A 26,333-nucleotide genomic window follows, 5' to 3' on the forward strand; every position below is an offset into this window, starting at 1 on the left:
GCCAGCATACAACATCAATGTGTGTATCAGATGGGGTCTTTCACGAACATGCACAGTGAAATTCGAGTCTTGGGGGCAACCTTTATAGCCCTGTCTTCAGTCAAAGGTTCTACTTGGCTGAAGCCGCGAGAATGCATGCAGGGACCAGAGTCATTCAGGTGCGTGCCACAGACAACGACTCTGGGATTTTTGGTCAGATCATGTATTCCTTTATCAGTGATCTTGGAAAGCTCAGTTTTACATTGGAGCCGATGGCCTGATAACTACAGCTCAGGAACTTGACAGAGAGGACCAGTAAACAGGAGAATTGTGCTAACTGTAATGGCACTCGATGGTGGGGGAAGAGCATCCTCTGCATTGTTAGGGTAATACTTGCTGATGAAAATGATAATGCTCCACGTTTCAGGGCTAAAGAGTATAGAAGTTAGCATGAAGGCTAACTTGCCAATGGGATCACTGGTGACTCAGATCCAGGCTCAGGACCCAGATTTCGGTGGATAATGCAGAGTTAGCTACTCGTTGTACAGTGAGACAAGGCTTCCTCTAGTGGATGTGCTGGAAATTGAGCCTGATAGTGGCTGGATGGTCACAAAGGGAAGCATGGCACATTTAGAGGAACAGTCCTCTCCTTTTTTGTCAAAGCTTCTGATGGAGGCATTCCAGCTAAACATTCCTTGTGTCTGCATTTATTCATGTCTTGCCACCTGATGTGAAGTTCCTCCTTCACCCAACCTCAGTACTCTTTACACGGTCCCAGAGGACACACCTGTTGGGACAGTCTTGGGATCAGTGTTTAGGTCCTGGTCAGACTGCTATCTTTTCTGTGGTAAATGGAGAGACTGGGGAGAGTAACCAGCATGGGACTTTTTGGTTGAGAGAGAAGTGGCTTCTAAGGCTTGTCAACCCCCTTGATTATGAACTCATCAACATTTACCGTTTCAAAGTTGCAGCCCATGAGAAGGCAATGGTTGAGTCCATGTCTGTAGTGGATGTAGAAGTCAAGGTGCTGGATGTGAATGACAACAAACCGTTATTCGAAACAAGCTTTATGTGGCCATGGTTTATGGAGGCATGCCTAGGGGTACACGGGTTATCCAGGTACGAGCGCTTGACCCCGATTGGGGCTTAACGGACAGGTTTACTACAACCTTGGCCCGACCTAAATCAGGACCAGGACAAAGCTAGTGATCTAAATCTGCCGCTGTGCTATGTTTGTTATTTGACAGCAAGACTGGTTGGATCACCACTCTCGGTGACCTGGATCATGAGATGTGTCCATCTTACACCTTCAACGTGTGGCATCTGATCTAGGTGAGGGTGTCTCACTTTCCTCCACAGCCATAGTGACTGTTGCAATCACAGATGTTAATGACAACCCCCCTACCCTCGAGAGGGAGTTTACAGAGGTGCTGTGAGAGAGAGTGTTCCTCTGGGAGAGGTGGTTTCCGTGCTGAGCACTCGTGATGGGACAGCTCTGATCAGAATCGTCTTGTCAGCTTCCATATACAGGTGCGTATTAAAGTAGGCATCTTTCAGTGGCACACAGAGGCTCTCCCTGGAAAGATAATCACATTGAAAGGGTTTTTTAATGAACTAAGTGTGCGAAAAATATGAGTAAACAGCCATCTGCTGTGTGTCACATTCTTTGTTAAAGCCCATCTGGGGATGTGAACAGATTGTATAATTAAGATCAGTTATGTTTCCAATAAACTCGGATACTGTATATCCTATCCAAAAGTGTCCCTAAGTGTTCTCGTTCAATTACCATGCTTAGAGTTATTTTGATGTGTGTTAGCACATATATTTGATGTGTTCAGTCCAGTTTATGAAATACAGTATATGCAGTTTGTTTTATTCAACATAAGGAACAATAATACCTTACAGTATACAGTAAACACTGTAATGTGTTTATGGAAATGATGGTTTGGTTCTGTCCAGGCCATCACAGAGTTTTTAATCTACCCTGCTCATTTATTTAATTCTATTGCCATCTTTTTTTGACTCAGGAGGAACCCAAGGGTGTATTTGCGCTGTCTCCATTCAGGGAGAGTGGAAGGTCTTCGTGAGCGGCCTTTGGACAGAGAGGAGCAGGATCGATACCTGCTCAATATCACAGCCAGCGATGGCCTGTTTATAACCCGCATAGGCGTGGAGGTCACTGTCATGGATGCCAATGACAACAGCCCATCTGCAATCAGGTTAGGCTGCATTTGTCATATCACACAGCCCAAGTTAACTACCATGCTTAGGGGTCATATGATGATTTTTTAAAGATATTTTCGTGATTGGAGTAACATTATTGTTGACATGCTTTATTTTTCAAATACTGTAAATTATTGTATTTTCTACAAAGTCCCTTCTGACAAGCTTAGTCTGCTCTGAGCATGGCAGAGTTTTAACTTTGATAAAGAATATCTTTTGGTCTGAGATTTTAGTCTTTGCAACTTACAGATCTTCTTCATGCACCAAGATCTCCAAAATGAAAGGAAAATTTGAGATTGCATCATATAACTTTAATGGCTTGCCTACTGATGTTAATGAAGTTTTGGTATGCAAAGCATTAAGAATTCACAATTTGAATACATCTTCATCATTATTTTTTTAGGCTCAATATGAGGGCTCATTTCCAGAAGACGTGCCTGTTAATACTGCTATTCTGACAGTTGGAGCAACAGACTTGGACAGTGGTGCCAATGCAGAAATTCAGTATTCTCTGTTTGGCTTTGGCAATAAAGATTTTACATGGACGCAAAAAACTGGTATTTTTGATATATGGTTTTATACTTTGGAGACTTTAAAATTTTCTGTTTTTTAAGCCTTGAACGAATACACTACATAAAATTTAATAGTTTACAGTTTTACCTATGTATATGTATATGTGTGTATATATAATTATTTATTTTACTTTCAGACTATGATTCATTATGTCTGAGCCATATCAAACATGTTTGATATTTTGAGCTGAGTTTAGAAATTTTAAGTATAAGTTTGTTGTTAGCAGGGACCTGCAAGTATTAAGTAGTATCTGATTTATTGTATGATACTCGTTTTTTCTCTGTATCCATGTGTTGGAAAAGTTTTATACTGTAGTGGGTTCCAGGCTTTAGTTCATTTTAAGACTTTTTTTTTTTAAGTTTTCAGATGTATTCAATACACAGTTTGGCTGTTACTCCAGATTGACAGAGAAGTTTAAAGCATCTTAGAGAGATGGCAGTGATTTAGTAATTACTAATTACTAATAAGGCTTTGTACTTTTCTCTCTATTTTGTGCCAGGTGAACTGAAGACAGCCTCTCTAATTGGGACCGTGAGAGAAACTGCAAGTTATAAGTTTGATAGCACAGGCTTACAGATGGAGGGGGGCTGTTCTGCCGCTCTGAAATTTCTCTGACCATTCTGGATATTAATGATAATGCACCATCATTTGCTTTCACACGGTTTCGTGGCGAGTTGTATATGAGAATGCAGCACCCAAGGCCTTGGTCACACGCCTTTGGGCTAATGATCCAGATGAAGGTAGATGTTCAACATGTGTAACATTTAGGTTTAAGTTTATATGAGTGTATAAGGGGTCCTGTGACTGATGACCATCTCTTTTTTCCGACCATTTTGCATTAACCACTTTATTTTAAATAGTCCTGCAATGTGATTTTAAAAACTATAAAATTTCAGCTCATAAAAAAACAACAAAAAAACCTAATAATTATTTTAAAAAGTTCCTTTTTGCATCATAAAATTTGGAAGCATCATCAGTTCATTTTTGATGTATTTTTTAAAATGACTTTACATTAAAGCAAAAATTTAATAAAATAATATGCCTTCTCCCAGGTCTAAACAGGAAGATTGTTACTCACTTGTTGACTCTGCTGGTAGTGTGTTCTCCACTGACCCATCCTCTGGTGTGGTGATCCTGGAGAAGCCTCTGGACCGAGAGGTACAAGACTCATATCAGATCAGGTTCAAGGCTACTGACCGAGCAGGGGGCGATGGCTCGCTCTCCACTGAGGTGGACCTTACCATCATTGTTCTGGATGTGAACGACAATCCACCTGTGTTTCAAAAGCAAGATTACGCGGTCACAGTGCCTGAAGATGTTACTGTAGAACCAAAGTGCTACGTGTCATGGCCAGGAGTAGAGATATTGGAGTGAATGCAGAAATCTACTATAGATTCTTGTCTGGAAATGAGCTGGGAAAGTTTTCCATCGATGAATCAACAGGCAAGGCGGATAGACACGTTTTCTGCAAATAAAAATGTTATTTGTGGACTGAAAATGTTTTGTTAGAATAGTTAGAATTCTCCTGGGAGCTCACTTGTGACTAATACAGACAAAGGTTTTTTGTCAGTTCATTTATCGTTCCTTTTTTCACGAATCACTGAAAGAAATGTAAGAAGTTCTATTGACTGTAGACAAGACATTGTGATTTGATAAATCGTGTCTATTAAAACAGCACAATATACGTGCAAGCGAATGGGAAAATTAGTTATGAATGCTCCACAAAACTCTAATAACAGTGCTTAACATGCAGAAAACATGTGAATGGTTACTGACAGCACTCTTTGTCTCCTAAAAAGATGTGGGCAGTCAGTGGAAACCCTGAGATAAAGCAGCATGTATCACTTGCATGCATTCAGTTTTGACAAAAACTTTACTTTTTGAAGAATTAAGCTCTTGAAGACACAGCTGTGAATTACTTTCTTTTTGCTATTGTGCATGAACTACATATTCAGGTTTTTAATGCATCCCAAAGAAGCCTTGTATTATATATATGTAATCTATGTAAGTGTGTTGTCTGTCATATTCACATAAATGAATTGGCTTTACTCTGACTCATATCTTGTATGATTTCAGGCATCATTTCTGTGGCAGATGATCTTGACTATGAGCTCTGCAAAGATTTTTTCTTGAATGTCGAGGCCTTTGATGGTGGAATTCCTCCCTTGAGAGCTACAACGATAGTGACCATAGAGCTTCTGGACATCAATGACAACTCGCCTTCATTCAGCGAGGGACATCTACAATGTTCTGATCAGCGAGGACATAGCCATCGGAGAGACGGTCACGAGGGTGAAGTTCTCTCATTAGCCGAGCCACCTCATTGGCATTTAATTAGCTGCAGACATAATTTCAATTTCACAGCTAGCACATAATTAAGCTTATTGCTCGCATAAATCCCCTTAATGAACTTGCATTAGATATTAATTTGCACTTTGTACTTGGGCTGTAATATAATTTACCATAGGAGGGTGTAATTTGCTACATGATCCGTATAAATTCAGGGAATTTTAGCCTCTTTACTCTCAAATGTGCTACAATTTATAGATTTGTTATCTTTGTTTGTTATGTGCAGCTGTTCGCAGAAGACCTGGACAGTCAGATCAATGGGCAAATCACTTATTCCATTCTGAAAGGGGACCGAGGAAATCAGTTTTGGATCGACCCTGTCACCGGGCTTCTGAAAGTTAACAAGGCACTGGACAGAGAGACGGTAAGTCCTTGGAATGAGCTCGGTTACTTTGGCTAATGAATCTTGACATCCCTGCGCTGTGGCTCTTTGAGACACTCTCCTGAGACATTGCATGATTTTGGCCAATTATCTTTATATCAGGCATAAAGTCTTTAATTAGGCAATGTAGGGCTGAAATTGAGGCTTTTGATTGACTGTGGGTTTGCAAACAGTCCTGTTCTTAAAAAAAAAAAGAAAATAAAAAGACATTTGTCTAGAGTTGAGTCGTTCTGAACTGTTTTTGCCTGACATTTATCCTCCTGTCTCGGTTGCTTAAGGTCTCCAGCTACGTATTGTCTGTGCAAGCGTTTGACAGTGGGTCACCTGCCAAGTCAAGCACTGTGAATGTCAATATCGAGATTGCTGATGTGAACGACAACCCGCCAATCTTCTCTCCCGCAAATGCTTCAGCTGTTATTCAGGTGGGAGCAAAGTTGTTACTTTTTGTTTGCAACAATAGACATCGTACCATACAAATATGCAACAAGAGTTATGGATTTTAGCGAACTCTGTACTAGAGGAGATGGATAACTGGATGATATATATATATATATATATATATATATATATATATATATATATATATATATATATATATACTTTTTAACATTAAGAATGTGTCAGATTAGTTTAGTGGTGTTAGTCTTAGAATTTGTAAGTTTGTAATTTTTTTTTTTGGTGAATGAGTTTACATTTTCTGTCCAGTTCAAACTGCATCGATTCGGAACTTGAAATGTTCAAAGTGTTACATTTAAAAAAAAAAAATATTTAAATGATTTAGAAAAATATGCATTACTGTTTAAAAGTTCAGGGTTGGTAAGATTTTTTTTTAATGATTTTCAAAGAAGCCTCTTATGGTCAAGGATGTATTTATTTTATCTATAATAGAGAAAAATCATTAAATAAAGCACTAATAATGTGAAAAATTATTACATTTATATTATACATTTATTATAATTTATAATTTATTAATGTGATTGCAAAGCTGAATTTTCAGCATCATTACTCTGGTCTTCAGTGTCACATGATCCTTCAGAAATCATTCTAATATACTGATTTGCTGTTTTTTTTTTTTTTTTTTTTTTTTTTTTTAACTTGTATATATATATTCATATGGAAAATGAATTGTACTGCTTGAAGAGGAGAGGTGTGCTGTGACTTATGATCTACCCATGGCAGATGATAAAGTGTAGACTTACTCTAAAGGGTGTGCCTGAGATCTTGTTATTTAGACCTTTTTTGAATTTCAAAATTAACGTCAATTTTTTTTTCTTCTGTTTTTTCAAGCTGAACAAGCCTGCAGGAACTACAATCCTCACACTATCAGTTTCTGATAAGGACTCCTCTAGAAATGGTGCACCTTTTGAGTTTCGCATTGTATCTGGAAATGAGGGCAATGCCTTCAGTTTGGACCAGAATGGAGAATTACGGACAAGCCGAGTATTTGGCCCTGATGCAACACGAGAGTATACGCTTGAGATACAGGTTAGTGCAACTCCAGAAAACAGTTGAAAGAGTAAAAAATTTATTCAGAATGACTGAATTCATTTGCAGGTGTTCCTTCAACTATGGACACTTCTGGCCTCTGTAAACACGTTTTTCTAAAATGAAATGTTTGACTCTTTCACTTTTCTAAAGCTAATTTCATAACAAGTACATTAAATGAATTATAATATAATGAATTTTTTTGTACTTTTAAATTATTTGACCAAATTATAGTGAACATAAATAACAATATACTGTTCACAAGTTAAATTTACCTTGATTTCTCTTTTTTTCCACATATAACAGGTCCCTTATGTCATATCAAGTATGCACTTCACTGACATTGTTAATGTTTAATTTAACTCTTAGTTTTAAATCTAATTTATATTTTTATGATGGATTTTCATATTTTATGACAAAAATCTAGGTTTAGGACAAGGATAAAACAATAAAATCTATATATAATAATAATTAGAAAATAAAATGAATTAATTTATGAAATAATTAAATAGTTAAATGAATAGAGGAAAGGTTCTTAGACAATGCAGAGCAAGGCAAGAAATGCCCATGTAGCTTCTCTGACATTTCTAAGGGATTGAATTCGTTTCTTTAGTTTGAAGAAGCTTTAAAATGTTATAATTGTACTGTGATCTTGTTCTTGTCAACAAGGCGCGTGACTCAGGGAAGCCTCGTCTGTCCTCCACATCCTTTGTGTTTGTGCGTGCCATCGGAGACAGCCTTTTCAAACCTGTGGCCTTCCCACTGGAAATCAACATAGTCATGGCAGCAGATGTGTTTCCTGGCGGGATTATAGGGAAGATCTATGCCACAGACAGAGATGAGAATGATGTTCTGTCTTTCAGTCAGAGATCACAAACAAAGAGTCTTTTCAAAATCAGCACACAGGATGGGAAGATTGTGGCGCTCAATGGCCTGGAGCCTGGAAGGTAAAGTAAAGGCAAATTTGGCATAATTTGAAATGTGTATTTCATCAATTATGGGCTGTTTTGGCTTGTGGACCTTAATATAAAAACTCCCTTTCACACTCTCACTGTTTTATTTAAATAGTTTAGTTATACTAGGAAAAATGTTCAACTTGTCCTAATGCCATTTTATTAATTAATTAATCATAATAATTATAGTCAGTAATTGTGTAATTTGATATAAATAATTTTCACAATACAAAGTTTATTTCATTCTTTGTTTAGACTATCACAGTTAAAAAAAACTAAAACTAACAAATAATATTCATTGACTAGCATAAAAAAATAAATCTTAATATATAAAGCATTTTTCTTTTCATTTTTAACATTTAATTTTTAATGTGAACTACTTCATATAACGATGGAAGCTTATTTCTACCTCAGATTTTAAAATAAATAAATAATGGTAATTTCAACTTTAGTTTATATCTGACAATAGTGACTTTTTTTCTCACAATTCTGAGAATTGCAGAATTAACATCTCACATTTCTGAAAAATATTGTATGACATTGAATTGATATCGTATGATAATTTTTGAATTGCATGATGTCACAATTACCTTTTTAATTTTTTATTCCTTAGTAGAAACAAGCTTTCTTTTTTCCTACTTTATTTTTTTTTTTTTTTTTTACAGAATCCAGATAAAAAATTGCAATTAACATTTTTATTTCCTTAATTCCGTCACGGAAAGAGACTTTCATATACATAAAAAAAAGTAATAAATCCACATGTCTAATTTGAAATTATCTCCTTTTTTCATCGCAATATATGGCAAATATACCGTATAATAATCTACAATTAGCAGATATAAATGGCAAATATCAATACTCTTGGCTCATAATTAAACATTTCTGTTTACAGTATGTGCTTGTCTGCCTGCTTCTTAATGATCAGCAACATTTATTTATTTATTTTTTTCAGATACTCCCTAAATGCTACAGTCAGCGATGGGCAGTTTTCTGTGATGGTGGGCATTAGTGTCCAGGTGGAGCAAGCCACGGATGAGATGGTGCAGAATGCAGTGACTCTACGTTTCCAAGACCTGTCCCCAGAGGATTTTGTGGGTGTGTACATGGAAGAGCTGAAGAAGGTGCTCCGTACCTCACTGCTTGGTGATGAGACTGGTGTAATGGATGGTCCAGACCCCCTCCACATCTTGGGAGTGCAGCCACTGGGTCGCTCCAGTCAGCTGGAGGTGCTCCTTGCCGTGGAGGATCCAGATGGGGGTTATATGGGTCCAGGAGAGCTGGCTCTCAAGCTGGAAGAAGCAAAAGGTTTCCTAAAGGGAGCGTTGAGAGTGGTCAGCATCCTAGATCAGAGTTGCTCGGAAGAGCTTGAGTGCGGAGAGCGAGTCTGTGAGCTCACCCTAAGTCTCGACCCCATCGGCTTGGTGACCTACACCACCTCCAGAGTGAGCTTTGTGTCTCCACGCTTCAGCAGGAAAGAGATGTGCACATGCCCAGGTTAGTGCTCTGCTTCCGTCCCAGTTGATAAAAATGGCAAAACTGATTCAAATTTATTCCAGGGTTGCCAACTCTCAAACATCTGGCATGAGACACGCTTTCAGACTCTCATGCTAACCTTACTAAATCTCCCGGCAAGTAACAAGAAAATGCTAACTGCGCTTTGCTTACATTATACTGTCATATTCTTTATAAGAGTTATGACTGCAAAGTCAGGCACATATTTCCTTTTCGCGAAACAGTCGAAAGAGCAAGCGAGTACAAGCTAATTTTAAACTTCAAAAATGTATCAATAAGACCGACTGCAACAAAAAAATGGGTGATAATCTAGATCGAGTATTATAATTTAATCAAATATTTATTGAACCTCTAATTTACATAAAGTATGTTTTAATCATTATTATTATTACTTGCTGGTAATATTAGGTAGGTAAACAGCATGAATTTCAGAACTGAACATTTTCTAAAAACTAATTCAATGTTGTATATTGTACAACATTGAATTTAAGTATTAAGATAAAATAAAAAAAATAAATTATTGCTTCCTGAAAACCTCATATAGGTTTCTGTAATTGATCTGCCCATGCATTAAGGTCTTACTCCAACCAGTTAACCAATGTTGGCAACCCTGTTTATTTTAGGATGCATTTCATATTCATAGTATGCATTATTTATCCTGGTTGATTAAGTTCCAACAGTAGCTTGAGTGGCAGAATTTCCATTTGCTCGTTTTCTAACTTTTTGCACCCACTGCAGGAGGAAAATGTCCATCTTCTCTGGAGCTCTGTGATGGCCAAACATGTCCGTCAGATATGCAGTGTGTGCGCAGTGGCCGCACGGCTCCATCTCTCTGCCAGTGTCTGCCTGACATGCTGAACAAGTGCGCAGGTAAGACTCACATAGGCTTTTTCACACTGCTCCTTTTAAACCCTGGCTTAAGGCCACTTGTAATGTTGGATAAAGCAACATTTCATTTTTCAAAAAGGGGGTTTGCAACAATTTCAGAATGGAGAATGTGACAGTGAGGTGTGAGCTGGTAAATATATATTCAAATGCTTTTTTTGTGTTTAATTGCAGCATATGAGGAAGGATGTTAAAAATGTGTTTGTGTTTGCAAATACATTAAAAACCTGGGAAAAGATATGTATATGTTGTCCCTAAAGGAAATATTGCAAATAAATGAGAAAGTAAAGATTATGTTCCATGAAGATATTTTGTAAATTTTCTACCGTAAATATATAAATACTTAATTTTTGATCTGTAAAATGCTTCGCTAAGAATAAATTTGGACAACTTTAAAGGCGATTTTCTCAATATTTTGAGAAACCCTCAGATTCAAAATTTTCAAATGGTTGTATATCGTAATTTCGAATATCTTTTGTGGAAGCGTGTATAAATAGCAGATTTTGAAATATGGTGTTGACTGACTGACTGATTTCCATATCTGTGCTGGCAGGTCAGACATCTCTGAGCTTTGCAGGAAACAGTTACATCAAATACAGAGTGACGGACAGTGATTGGAGTGGAGACATGAAGCTGGGCTTGAGAATCAGAACGCTTCAGAGCCAAGGAGTCATCATGTACACACGCGCTGACCCCTGCACATTGCTCAAGGTCAGATGGGTACAGAGATGTGATTTATTTTATTTTATACATTATTACATTAGATTATATATTATTATACAGATTACATATTGTAGTGTTCCTGTAGCTCAAGTGATAGAGCATTGCGTTAGCAAGCGCAAGGTTGGGGGTTTGAATCTCAGGGAACACATATTAGGAGAAATTGTTAGCTTGAATGCAATGTAAGTCGCTTTGCTAAATGCATACATTTAATTTAATTAGATTTTTAAATGTAATTATATATACATTATTAAACACATCCAATACATTCTCATTACTATAATGCAGCAATCAATATATAGTGCATATAGTGTTTGTTTAGATTTTTTTTTTTTTCATTTTTTTCATTGTATGTATATAATTTAAAAAAAATTTTTTTTTTTTTTTTACAAATCTTTTAAAAATATGTTTAGAAACAGTAATATTGTAAAACATTATTGCAATTTATTCCTGCGATGGCAAATCTGAATATTAAGCAGACATCATTATATTGTGCTGATCTGATTCTCCAGCAACATTTCTTTCTTATTATCAGTGTTGAAAAAAGGGGTGCTGCCAGGTATTTTGGGCCCCATGAAAAAAAAACTGCTTATTTGTAACTGAAAAAGTTTTAAAGATATATCAATATGATTTTATATTCTGGTTATTGACAACCTTTTCTTTTGGAACGTTCATTTTCAAGGCCCTATACGGTTCAATCCAAGAGATATGGGGATCTCAATGGAGCTTCATGTCCAACTTGTTTGAAATGACCCATATTCAGTGGTCAAAAACTAAATGATGGTCACTTTGTATACAGCTGATACTTATTGTATTTTAAGAGAAATGTTTGAAATATAAATAAAGTTGAAACTACTGAAAGTCAAACTTTGGAGTAGTTTTGACTTTGAATCTCAGGTGAAAACTGTAATTTGAGAACCCCACCCATATCAAACCCCCTGTTGTCTGTGTTTTATCAGATAGAAGAAGGGCGTTTGTGGTTCCAGATGGACTGTGACAACAGAATGGATATTCTGGGCATCTCCGGGCGTCCAATCAATGATGGGTCCTGGCACGCCGTGACCCTGGAGCTCTCCAGTAACTACACTTTCCTTTCACTGGATGACAGCTATGTGGAGCGCCGGCGTTCTGCGCGGGCCCCTGTCCGCATCTGGCCCCTGGCTGCAGACGGATCGCTGTTCTTCGGGGCTCAGGTGTTGCACGGACCAGTGGGCAGAGGCGGCCAGAGGCCCCCACGGGCACAAGAAGGCTTCCAGGGGTGCCTCGGGTCCATCATGCTCAATGGAAATGAACTCCCACTTCAGAATAAGAGGAGCCGGTATGCAGAAGTAGCTGGGCTGAGTGATGTGAAGCTGGGATGTGTTTTATATCCTGATCCGTGCCTCGGCAGCCCGTGCCAGAATGGAGCGTCTTGTACAAAGCTGCCCTCTGGAGGTTCGAAATAGAAAGTGCATATAAGCATCGATATGTAAATAACGGTCAGTTGTCTTATAAGTCTTGTTTCTCATTGTATTTGTCCCCAGACTTCTCATGCAGCTGCCTGCCACAGTTCACGGGGTCCCGCTGTCAGATGGAGGTGACGTCCTGTGTGCCCTCACCTTGTCAGAATGGTGGTGATTGTAAGGCTGTGGGGAACACCTTCCTCTGCGGCTGCCTCAAAGGCTTTACGGGAAACATGTAAGACTTTATTCAGTATATACTATTTCTGATTTGGTACCACTAACCATTAATCTTGCATACATTTTAGACCCTAATGGCTTTTAAAATGTCACACCACAGACATTTAGATGGTAAATGAGACACCATCACCTAAGACTTCAGCAGTTTATATATATATATATATATATATATATATATATATATATATATATATATGTGTGTGTGTGTGTGTGTGTGTGTGTGTGTGTGTGTGTGTGTGCGTGTGTGTATTATATCACTCTTAATATAACTAATGCCAAGAAACCGTAAAATAACATGACCAAAAATAAGAATGTTTTAAATATATATTAACACATATACATATCTTGTTTTATTTGTCACACAGCAGATCACGTCTCACTAAAACTATTTAAACAGAATTGTGTTGTGGAGAGCAGATAACCAGCAACTCACTGTAATGAAACTCTCATCTAAAAGTCGTTATCCTTTGACCTTTCTCGCTAATTACTAAAATCATTTAAACAATTAACAGATTATAGAGCAGTCCATCAAAAAAATCCTAAAGCTTATGTAATTTCTTTTTTGTAGTGAGATGAGTTGAAGTTATTTTTCCACTAGAGGATGCTGTTGTTACGTTTTCCAAGCAAGCCTAAAGCTACACATGAACAACTGTCTGAGAAAACTGAATAATGTGCCCTTTTCTTCTCTGTCTTTTACTCATTTTATATAGAGAGGAGAAAGTATATGAAAATCTAACTGCTTTATATAACTACTTTCTCTGCTTTACCAGCTGTGTCATTACGTTACGCAATACAAACAATCCTCTCATTATGTTCTCTTATGCTCACTTGAGAGATTCTTTGAACTTTCTAGTACTCTGGAGTATTTATAAAGAGTTCTCGGAGCAACACATCATTACATATTTGCTGTTTGCAGCACAGAGGGGAATTCAGCTAAATGTGAACATTTATGAATCTTTAAATGCAACAAGAAACCTCTTTCTCTCTCTCTGCTTCTGAGAACTAATTAGCTAATGAGAGAAACACTAAGGCTGTGTTCAGATGAACAATATTCTTATTATTCACGCAGTTTATAGTGTTTAGAGTTTAAAGTGTGTTAGCAAGGATGCATAACATTGATCAAAAGTGATAAAGACATTTGTAATGTTTCAAAAGATTTTTATTTCAAATAAATGTTGTTCTTTTGAATCATCAAAAAATCCTTTAAAAAAGAAGCTCCATTTACACAAAAATAATAAACAGAACAACTGTTTTCTACATTAAAATTATTTCTGAAGCATCATGTGACACTGAAAACTGGTATAATGACTGCTGATAATTCAGCTTTGCCATCACAATAAATTAAATAGTAAAATATATTATAGTTATAGTTATAGTATATTATATCATATTATAGTATTTCACAATATTACTGTTTTACTGTATTTTTGATCAAATAAATGCAACTGTGGTGGGAAATCTGGGCATAAAAGAAAAAAAATATTACTGACCCCAAACGTTTGAACAATAGTGTTGAGTCGTGGTCAAAATTGTCTATACATTTTGCAGTATACATGTTAATTATTTTTCCAAAAAAAGAGAAATCATATAAAATGCATGTTATTTTTTTATTTAGTACTGAACTGAATAAGATATTTCTCATAAGACATTTACATATAGTCCACAAAAGAAAATAAGAGTAGAATTTATAAAAACTACCATGTTCAAAAGTTTACCTATGTTTTTATCTTAAACCTGGCTGATCCACAGTTTTCTTTTTTTATGAGTCCCTTGTTTGTTCTAAACAGTTAAACTGCCCGTTGTTCTTCAGAAAACTCCTTGAGGTCCCACAAATTATTTGGTTTTCCAGCATCTTTTGCGTATTTCAACCTTTTCCAACAATGACTGTATCATTTTGAGATCCATCTTTTCACACTGAGAACAACTGAGGGACTCTGTAATGCAACTATTGCAGAAGGTTCAAATGCTCACTGATGCTCCAGAAGAACAAAACAATGCATTAAGACCCTGGGGTGTAAACTAGGGACTTATAAAAAAGAATAATAATAAAATACCTGTGGATCATCCAGGTAGCAACACAGTATTAAAAATAAAACATATGTAAATGTTTGAATGTGATATAAATGTTTATAAATTCAACTTTTATTTTCTTTTGTGGACTATATGTAAATGTATTTTATGAAAAATGTCTTATTCAGGTCAGTACTGAATAAAAAAATAACCAGCATTTTTATGAAGCCTGTGATGCCATTTTTGCATGATGTTGGTAAAATAATAGACATTTTGTAGATGCTGCAAAGTATATGGAAATGTTTTGACCACAAGTGTTGATACCCTGCTGCATTTGCCAAAATGAGCTAAATGCACTTCCTGTGTCTGAAAATGAATATTGTCAAATAAGGTTCTATATTTGAAGAAGAAGAATTTAAGTACACTTAAAAAGTATATGTGTGTGTAATATGAATTCAGTCTGGTCATGAGTCTTGGCAGAAGTAATCGGTCATCCATCATCATGAACATAATTACAGCTGATGAGTGACTCTCTTAATAATTTTTTGGGACTGACAAATATTATGTAATTTTTTTTTAATTCAAAATTTAACTGAACAATGCTAAATGACAGTTTTAACTGTTTTCACAATGTAGAATGCAACTGTTTAAAACACAAAATCATGCACTTTTAAAAGGAAACTATAATGTATATGACTTGCTTTTTATCAGATGAACACAAACAAATATTTTTAGAAAAGTAATCCATCCAAGAGTCCATATACTGCAAGTGGATAGTAACCCAAAAGTTAGCTTAATCCTCTTTGTCCCATGTGAGACATAAGGCTGCAACCCAAATGTGGACATTTTACAAACCATAGGTCCCAAAGAACAAATTGGTGTCAGAAGTTGCATGTGAGAAGAATACCACTATTTTAAACTTTTTAAACTACAAACAATTGTTTCTGAAGGACTGTCACTTTTTACTGTCACATAAATGTGCATATGTCAGCGATGGTTGATAGTTTTAAAATAGTATTTTTTTCACAAACCTATAATTTCATCAACTGGGTTTGTGTGGATTACTGTTGTGTTTGCTTTGCATGGTTTCTGAAGTGTCAACTTTTGGGTTACATTATATGGAAGTTGTTTAGTTTTCAAAAAAATACTTGTCTGTGTTCATCTGAAAAAAAATATATATTCCAAATGTATATACAGTACAGTATACAGTAAATAGTAAGTTAGTATTTAAATCCCAAAGAGCCTAACACAGTCCTTCTGTCCACAGATGTGACGAGGATGTGAACGAGTGTGAGAGGGAGGAGTGTGAGAACGGAGGGGTGTGTGTGAACACGTTCGGAGGCTTCTACTGTAACTGCACTATGGGCTTCGAGGGTCAGTTCTGTGGCCAGCCTCTGGACGGCCCAGACACTCAGGCTGAGCCCCTGTCATACATTGGACCAGGAGAGATCATCGGTATTGGTGTGTTGCTATTTGTGGTGTTGGTCCTGCTGACCCTGCTGGCCGCATTTCGTAAAAAAGTCCTCCGGAAGGACTGGAGCCGTGGGGAGGCGGTGGGCATCTCCACAGAGACCAACTACATGCTGCATAAGACGGGCATGGGAGCCGAGGGCATCGAGTTCAAAGCCATACGGGTCGGCAGCAAGTGTCGCGCCAGCCTCTACCGGAACGACAGCGCAGGAGGGCCACCGCAGGTCATGGTGCGGCCCACAGCCTACACGCTTCCCCACTGCCAGGGAATCCCTCAAGGGGAAACGGAAAAAGCAGAGAGAGGGCTGGCCATCTTCTCCTGCCCTCCGCAAATGAGCACCTTCCAGGCAGATCCACCACACATCCTCGGGATGCCGCGAAGAGGTATTGCCGTCTGCAGCGTGGCACCCAATCTCCCCCCGTCGATGTCCCCGAACCCGTCCGAGCGCAGCCACATCCGCAAGCCTCCGTGGGAAGAGGAGGACGAGGAAGAGGAAGATGATGAGAACAGTGCTACGGATCATCAGTTCCGAGCTCTGGAGTGGGAAGACAGGGGTTATCCAGCGGACGGAGAGGAAGCGCACAGAACCGAGGGTGACTATTTGGCGCACACACTTTCGGCTCATCACAGATCAAACAGAGGTTGACAAAACTGCAGCGATGTCAGTGTGACTCCATTACTCCCCGCGGCCAATTAAATGCCAGTCTTTGTGTGGATGAGATTATACATATGCGCCCCGGTTTCCATCGGCAAAATCCATTGTAGAATAATGTGTGATGGAATGTAATTACCTTAGAGATAACACGAGGCTTTCACACAAAAGGAGATAGTGAATTAAAGCATTTAGAGTCTATCCTCAAGATTCAAACAGAAACATCCACACTGTGATAAATGCTATGCAAAAGGCATTAATCACAATAACATATATATATATACAAAAAACTGATTTAATCAAATCTCCTTTCCCAATGAGTTTCTTTTTTATAATTTTATATTTAGCATTCTTGCGATTTTCAATATTGGCTCCATCTTGAAAATTGACCTGGGACAACAAACCAGATTATCGTAATCAGAACCATCTGCTGTGCTGTATTGTAGCTTGAAATAGGCCAAAAGGAGCCTTTCTTCTCATAAAATATTTAACAGTCTGGCCTTGTTGGCTGCTAGTACATATGTGAAGGGTGATTATTACACTTGCGCTACATGTGTATGCTTTCTCTAGGTCTTGTTTAGTGTTTGCTTCAAGCAGAATCTCGACTGTTTGTTAGCTTTAGCAGTGTGAAGTCTGGGATAAATATAGGACAAATATTATTGCTCTTTCACTTAAGCAGATTTGAAAGATTTGCATGCCGTACAGAGTATTAAGCTCTAAAAGCTATCTAAAAGGTTTTGTTTGTGCATATTTGGGTGTCTGGTTTTTAGATATTAGATGTGTTTGGTAAATGCAAATGGCCTAGTAGTTCAGAATTGACATGGTAATATTTTCATTGTTTAAATGTAATATAGACATTGTTTAAAATGAATTCAGAAGTGACCATAAAGACAGACACTGTTACAATTTTGCCATTTCTATTCATTACAATGATCAAAGTTTCCACAACAGCACACATATTTACAATACTGATAATAATGAGAAATCCAAATGATAATATTAGACTGATTTCTGAAGGATATTGTGACTCAAGAGTGGAGTAATGGCTTCTGAAAATTCAGCTTTACCATCACAGGAATTAATAATATGTTAAAATATATTAAAATAAATAATGTTTTTTTTTTTTTATTGTTTGAATATTTCACACTACTACTTGTTACTATATTATTTTTATTGTATTTTCATCAAATATGAATGCAGTCAGAGACTTCTTTCAAAGACATAAAACATATTACCTAACCCAAACTTTTCAAAACATTTAAACGGTAGTGTGTACATTTATCATATATTCATTTTTTATATATGCATACATTGTGTGAATGTCTAGTACAACTGCATGCATCTGCATGTGTGTCTGTCTGTATAAGAATCTGTTTTGTATTCTCCTGCAGAAGCTGGAAATACACCAGAGGAGGTCACCTGTTTCTCAGACAGCAGCACAAGCGAGGCGCACTCCCTCAGGTCCTTCCAGTCCGATTCCTGCGATGACAACGGTGAGATACATGCACTGCAAGACCCAAAGTCCTTAACATAACCTCCAAACAACCTTTCTCTGCTTAAAAAATATTCAAAGTTCAACCCAGCAAAAGCAAATGGTATTTAAGTTTTTTTTAGGGTATTGTATCCTGTTATAGTATGTTTTAACCATTACTTTATCAGTACTTTAACTATACATGCTTTTTTATGGGATTTTTTACAATCCCATAAAAATCAATATCCCTTTTGCAACTTTTGAATAAACCACAGAGCAATTAGATAACACACTGAATGAACATTTTGCATTGATGTTTGCTCTCTCGTGATTGTATAAGCCTGGTCTCTTTGCAATCATTAGCTCTTTGTTTTAGCTCTTGATATGCTTAATAGTGCTGTCAGTTGATTAAAAAAAAAAACGAATCAATATTTTAATAGTTTTATATATCACTTTTTGTATAATGATGGTTTAATAACAGATGGTTTTCATGTGACTAACAGGAAACAGGAACAGTGTGAAGTTGATAGTGTAGTTCACTAATGCATAAACAGAAGTAAACCACATTGTGACAGTGAACATCTGTACATGAAGCTTTACATATTACACCGATCAGAATCTAGTGTTTCTCAAGGTTAGTTCAGAATTTTGATGACGTTTTTTTTTTTTTGGTCCATAAACAGCAGTATAACTCTTGTGATTGATGGACAGTCATGAGTTTTTCCTCATTAATTACATACTGTACGTCCGATAATGACGCATGTTAAGTTATGAGTCGATGGCAAATTATGACGTCACGATTCTACCAATTTCAAATCCACCGTTTCGGAAGAATAGAATAGAATAATACATATTTAAAATTTGCGGAGTTTGTTTTGAGTTTTGGAACTTTCAGTATGTTTTAATTGTAGAGTAACCTCCAAGATGTGTCAATTTCATGACCCCTTTAATGGCATCTTTTTACTAAGTACTATGAATGAAAGCCAGTATCACTGTTACTAATTCTGATACCGATGTCACTATTAATTGAGATTTTTTAATTCAATTTCTAGGGTTAAAATGAGAAGTTATAGCAATTCAGCATTATATTATAATTAAAAGCCATACTTTTAAACATTTAATTTGCCAAAACTGCACTGCATGGCCATGTTTAGCTTGGCAATCCAACTCTTTAACAATGAAAATAAGTCAGAATGCATGGAATAGCATTAGACCTCCCCTTTAACTCCAATTTGAGTCACTTCCAGCATTTATACTGTATACACAAAAGACCTGCAAACACATGCAAGATTATCACATCAACCTATCCATTCTCACGCACCCACATCTATTATAATGACCTAATCTCAGACAGAGGTAACTGATTATTCCATTCACCTAATTAAAATGACTTGCGTTGTCTGATCTTTCCAAAAGGAAATCATGAGGATTAGTAATAACCCTATCCTGCTTAAACAATGTGGCAGCCTGAATGGGTCAGAGACGTAATTACAATCCATCTGCCTTTGATATGCTCTCCAAACGTGATTGCTTTCAGGACTCAGTAGTGTAGTATCACTTCTGCTGTACAAAATAGACGTCAGACTTACACATCAGAAGTCCGTTTGCTTTCGTTTAGCAGATTTCATGTGCTGGAGGATTACGAATGGAACAAAGTGATTCATATAAATACTTATATAAGGTTTTCATTGAGTGTTTGATGTTTTGTTGAAGTGTTTGATCCTTTATTCAAATGTTGCCTGACATTTTACTTTTGTTCATGCCCTAGCCTCCATAGTGACGGTGATACAACTGGTAAAAAATGCAGTGGACAACATTGAAAATGAAGGTATGAGTCAATTTTCAGATTAGTGACCAAAATCAAGCAATTATCAACAAAATCAAAAAAGATGTGTGGCTTTACCACATAGTTGCTAAATGTTGACAAAATTAACTATTAGCAGATAGTACATATCTTTGTCTTCTTGGAGACCAACTTTAACTAACAATGAGGAATCCATTTGTTATTGTATTTATTAATCCTTGTTAAACTGTTTTTTTATTAGTTTGTGTTAGCTAAGGTGCATTAAATAACATTGATAGAACAACTTTTAATTTTAATAATGTATTATTAAATTTTGAAATTATCATTATCAAAGATCAGTGTTTATTATGTAAACTAATATTATCAAATGAAACCTTATTTTAAACTCAGTTTTGTTATATTTGTAATTAAAAGATATTTAATAATAATAATAAAAAATAGTAGCATGTTATACAGTGGCATATTATTTCAAAATAATGCACCATAATTGCAAAAATAAACAAGTGACTCATGCGAAGCAGAACTTCCTTCTTATTGGATAGCTTCTAGGCAAATAAATAAATAAATGGACGTGAAATATTGATTTGAGGTGTAAGTATTTTATTGTGCGAGAAGAAAGAGAGGTACAGAGTAATACTAGAGACATCCAGCACTGCAAGGAAATCGGTTGTCTGGATACAACAGTTAATTATACCGTTTAGCATCATTATAGATGAAAAACTGACCATAGAATGCTGCAGCTTACAGAATAAGCTGTGCAGTAGTACTTTATAGTATTATTCAGTTCAAATGTTATAGGGATAAAAACCGTGAAACTGAACTGTTCATGCAGTCCGCACTGGACAAAGTAGGATTAGAGCCGTTAATTAAACTGCACAACTGCGGACTCATATAAAATCAGGGGTTAGACTTTAATCACTCACATAATCCAGTTGCATTGAAAACCTGAACAATTGAACTAGCCTTTAGTAAGGTTAGAACAGCTTCCCTGTACTCTGTGGTTCAGCCGCAGTGACCTGTTTTTGAGGCATACCAGAACCAGTCTAATTAAACCTTCCCTAGACCAAAGCTGATTGCAATCAGTGCAAAAACAAGCTGTTTGTTTGAAAGTCTTACACACTATGGAAATTTTTGCCGTCTGAGGAGCTCCACCTTTTTTCTCAGAGGTCTGGATGAAAGTGGACTGTTTTTGTTGGTTATGCTAAACAGCACAATGTGATTTATCCAAGTAGGACATGTTCCTGGATCAACTTTTTGGGGTCTTGGACCAATATTCTTGAACTTTAAAATGTGTAAACTTTCAGTTGTTGACTCAAGAAAATATTTCTGTTATTACTCATTTATTATTCTATTTATTACTTTTGTATTAGTTAATATCGCTAAATAACTTTGGCATAACCTAATGTAGTCAGGTTGATTGTAAGTTATATTAAACGTGTGTGTGTATTTAGAATTTATAAATTTAATACAATTTATATCTTACAAACAAATATTTTCATTTCTAATTTTATATAACTTTGGTGTAAACTAATGTAGCCACGTTCAAATTAATATATAATATATTTTGCATTTGTATTATAAATGTATAAATTGAATAAAATGTATATTTAAAAAATAAAATAAATACTTCTTTTTTTAAATTTAACAATTATATATAATTGTTATATAATAATTATATATAAATGAATAAACTAGATAAACATGAGCAGTGATACGCAGTGATACATCATCTGTTTTCCTCTTCTCCTGACAGTTGCAGGTCAGGGTGACGTGCAGCCTCACAGTACTACCTGTGAGTCCACTTTATTTATTTATTTATTTTTTTTTTCTATTTTACTTTTATATCTTTCTCTCTTTTTCACTTGGTCAGACATATTTATAAACCTTTACATGCATCCCGTATTAAAATATTCCATCATTAATATTTCATTAAGCATGAACAAGTTTATTGTTCTGACTGTTTTGTTTTTGATTTGGCTCTTTGGTGTTTGTTTTCATCTCATAAGTCATTAAAACACTCTGCCTGAAACATTTTCCATTTTATGTCTTTGCACAGCAAGCCCACACCTCAATTGTGAGGATGAGATTTGTGTGGAATTCGTCAAAGAATATTTTAGAAATTGTAAGAGCTTATATCTTTATTTATTGTACTAAACTACAGATTTGATAATAGCTCATATCCAAACGAATGAAGGAATGAAAAAAAGTCTAATATATATATATATATATATATATATATATATATATATATATATATATATATATATATATATATATTAGTCTTTTTTGTATTTAAAGCTTGTTTGAGATCATCTCAAGTATAAGCTCAGTGTTCAATGTGTGTGTGTGTGTGGGGGGGGGTAATAGAATGATTTCTGAAAGATCATTTGATATGAAGACGAGTGCAATGGCTGCTGAAAATGTAATTTTTTTTATATATATAAATCATACATAAAAATCATACATAAAGTAACGGCTGCAAAGCTCCAGGTCCAGATGGCATACACGGACGTGTCGTGAGGGCCTGCGCTGTCCAGTTAGTACTGTAGATGTCTTCACCAACATCTTCAACCTCTCCTTGAGACTTAATGTGATCCCCACATGCTTCAAGCAAACTACCATCATCCCGGTTCCCCAAAAAACAACTGTCTTCTGCCTGAATGACTACCGCCCTGTAGCACTGACATCAGTCATCATGAAGTGCTTCGAATGGCTATTCAAATCCCACACCTGCTCCTCTCTGCCTGACACTTTGGACCCATTACAATTTGCTTACCATTCTAACAGATCCACTGATGACGCCATTGCAATGGCCATACACTCTGCACTAGAACACTTGGAGGGAAGAGACACCTATGAGCGAATGCTGTTCGTTGATTACAGCTCTGCATTTAACACCTTCATCCCTACCAAACTTATAGCCAAACTGAAAAATCTGGGTCTTAGCAGTCTCTTATGTAACTGGGTCCTAGACATCCTGACCGGCAGACCCCAGGTGGTTAGAATTGGCAATCACACATCCTCCTCACTCACACTCAGCACTGGTGCCCCACAGGGATGTGTACTCAGTCCTCTCTTGCACTCCCTGTTCACAATATGACTGCTCTGCTAAGCATAGCTCCAACATCATCATCAAATTTGCTGACTGTACTACTATCCTAGGACTCATCACTAATGGGGATGAGACATCCTACAGAGATGAGGTTAATGCACTCACAGCATGGTGTGCTGATAACAATCCCTCTCTAAACATCAGCAAGACCAAGGAAATGATTGTGGACTACAGGAAGTCACAGAGAGAGGGTCATGTTCCCATTCACATCAATGGAGAGATAGTAGAGACAGTTAAGAGCTACAAGTACACTCAGAGACCATTCTGACCAGCTGTATCACTGTATGGTATGGCAACTGCTCTTCTTTGGACCGCAAAGCTCTTCAGCGAGTGGTGAGAACAGCAGAGCTCATCATTGGACATAAACTCCCAGGCTTACAGGACATCTATCAGACTCGCTGCTTGAGAAAGGCTCGAAGCATCATCAAGGACTGCACTCACCCTGCTCATCACCTGTTTGCCACACTGCCATCTGGCAGACGCTTCCGATCCATCCGATCATGGACAACCAGACTGAAGAACAGCTTCTATCGTCAAGCCATCAGACTACTCAACAATCAGCAAAATGGAATACATGTTTAATTTCATTGTACTTGCCCTGCCACTTTTTTTAATATTCCTTCATGTTACTCTGTGACACTCTATAATGATCTTTTGGACATTGCTCTACTCAGGAATACATCTGAATGTGTGCTCCTCTTAAGTTTATTTATTGCATCTGCACTGCCACTTTAATATCCTCCATGTAGCTCTACGTCACCCTACAATGACATTTTAGACACTGTTCTACCCCAGTAATCATAATATTACCTCAGGACTAATTATGAACACTATAACTCTTAACACTGATTACCTTTATTGTACCTTTTACTTCCACTTTTCACTCAAGAACCTCAGTGCTCTCCACGTACGTCTATGTCTTATGTCTTGTTATTGTCACTGTATGTCTGAGCCCCGTCACAAGCATTTCAATGCCCAGTTTTCCCCAGTGTTGACTATGCAAATGACAAATAAATGCCTCTTGACTCTTGAATTTACATGTGACAAATATAAATTGGAATATAAAGAAAGTTGCATTTGCTCAGACACTTTTTGATACTCTGCATCTATTTTCCAGCCTACCAATGGCAAACAACAGAGTGGCTTGACACGCGTCTCCCAGGACTGGAGTCAACACCTCGAGACCGGACCCCTACACCACCACCTCCACCCCTTCCTGCTCCCCCACCTCCCCTGACCCCTACACGGCTAGGTGGCCCCCTGACCCGCCTGGGTGGCACCCTGACCCGGCTGGGCGGCAGTGTCCGGTTGGATGGCAGCACCCTGTCACTGCAGACTGGCTACCCATTACGACGAAACCAGGGCCCGAGAGATTTTCGCACATCTCTAACGCTGGATGACGACAACTCGCCTGTTTATGAAGAATACCGTAACCCAGATCACTATGACAATAATACTGTTCACCCTCTGGGTTTTAGAGAGGGCCGATCCAGACCCCTCTATCATCACTCCAGCCAGTACCTGCTCTCTCACCCTCCCTTACTGGACTGGGAGGAGCGTCCACGTGTCTGGGAGGTCACACACCCTTTCAGCAGCCAGCAGGAGATCGACAGACTGGGCAGAATTTCGCTTCGGGCTCAACACTTGCATAGTCAGAGCCCAAAGACATCTTTGTCCAGAATGAGAGAGTATTATTGACCATTAACAGGACAAAAAGTCCTTAATTATAGTAAATGCATGTGATCATGCAACTGAGGACTGGGCCTGAACATGTGTGCTGATCGGTTGGGAATGGAAACGTCAGGACTCTCACAGTCATACTTTATATGTTATTCATTATTCTTCAACTGTTCTACAAAGTTTTCATTTGAAAACCACATTTACAATGGCATTTCAGAAACAATCTCCGTCTACACTACATAACCGAAAATGCATGTCACGTGACCATTCATGCACACTGGGCATGCGCTTAAAAGTGTAAACAAGTAGTCGGTTGCTAGTCACTGACATGTTCAAAAATGAGCATGATTACTGTTCATGATATGGTTACATGCTCATCAAGGATACGTAGAGATCACATGGGCAGCCATGCCATTGTCATTTTCGAAAGTCTTCGTTTTGGTTTGTTTACACTGAAACGCAACCTCAGAGTTTTCAAACTAAAACGGGGTCAGCTGCGTTTTCAAAAGTCTCCATTTTCGAACATGGAAAACGCTGGAGTAGTGTAAACGATAACGTAACCATGACAAAAGTTAAACATTTTAAAACGAAAATACACTAGTGTAAATGGGGCCTGAGTAAATGAGGTCCAAAACAATTGGATTGGAGGTCCAAAATTCAATGGATGGAATTTTATTTCGAAGAATGACATTTTAGACATTACATTTTCTTTTGGGTTTTACTGAAGAAAGTCATACAGGTTTGGAATGACGTGAAAGTGAGTAAAATGTCATTTTTGGTTGAACTATGCCTTTAATTGACATGCGAGAGGACATTGTTAACATTATTACTTTCCCATGGACGTATCTGAAAAACAGGTTTGTGTAGGTATGCTACTGTTTATTGAGAAATCACATATTTTATTGATGGAATCCATATACAGCAGTGGTTCTCAACCAGGAGGCTGGGGCTCACTAAGGGGCTTCTGTAAAATTGCCAAAGGGGCCTCAAGAGGAATTGAAAATATTTAAAATGAAGATATTGTTTTTTGACTCCCCTTCAACATCTATGTTAATTGTAAAAACAGGATTCCTGCAGTCTTGGAAAACATTAATTTATAAGGTTTTTTAAAAGAAAGTGTGATTTCAAGACGTGGAATACTAAATTGATGGACATTAGTAAATGCCTAAAATGCTATGAAATATTTATTTATCAGGTAGAAATTGAGTAAAACTATTTAAAAAGCTGGACATAAAGACTTCATTTGATAAAACATAGTAAAAAAAAAGTAAGGGCCTTTGAAAATTACAAAATTGCCGTGAAGCTCTGAAAATTCCTGTGGACAAAGGGTGGCTTTGGAGTCAAGAAGGTTAAGAACTGCTGATATTTATGACCAAGGAGGGCCAAATCTTTC

At 37.1% G+C, this 26,333-nt stretch overlaps 1 pseudogene; it reads left to right on the top strand.

Moving 5' to 3' along the window:
• Positions 1-7: 7 nt before the first annotated feature.
• Positions 8-25,351, top strand: LOC113071670 (protocadherin Fat 3-like; annotated as a pseudogene).
• Positions 25,352-26,333: the final 982 nt, after the last annotated feature.

Source organism: Carassius auratus, unplaced genomic scaffold (assembly GCF_003368295.1).
Source record: "Carassius auratus strain Wakin unplaced genomic scaffold, ASM336829v1 scaf_tig00007802, whole genome shotgun sequence".
Lineage (NCBI taxonomy): Eukaryota > Metazoa > Chordata > Actinopteri > Cypriniformes > Cyprinidae > Carassius > Carassius auratus.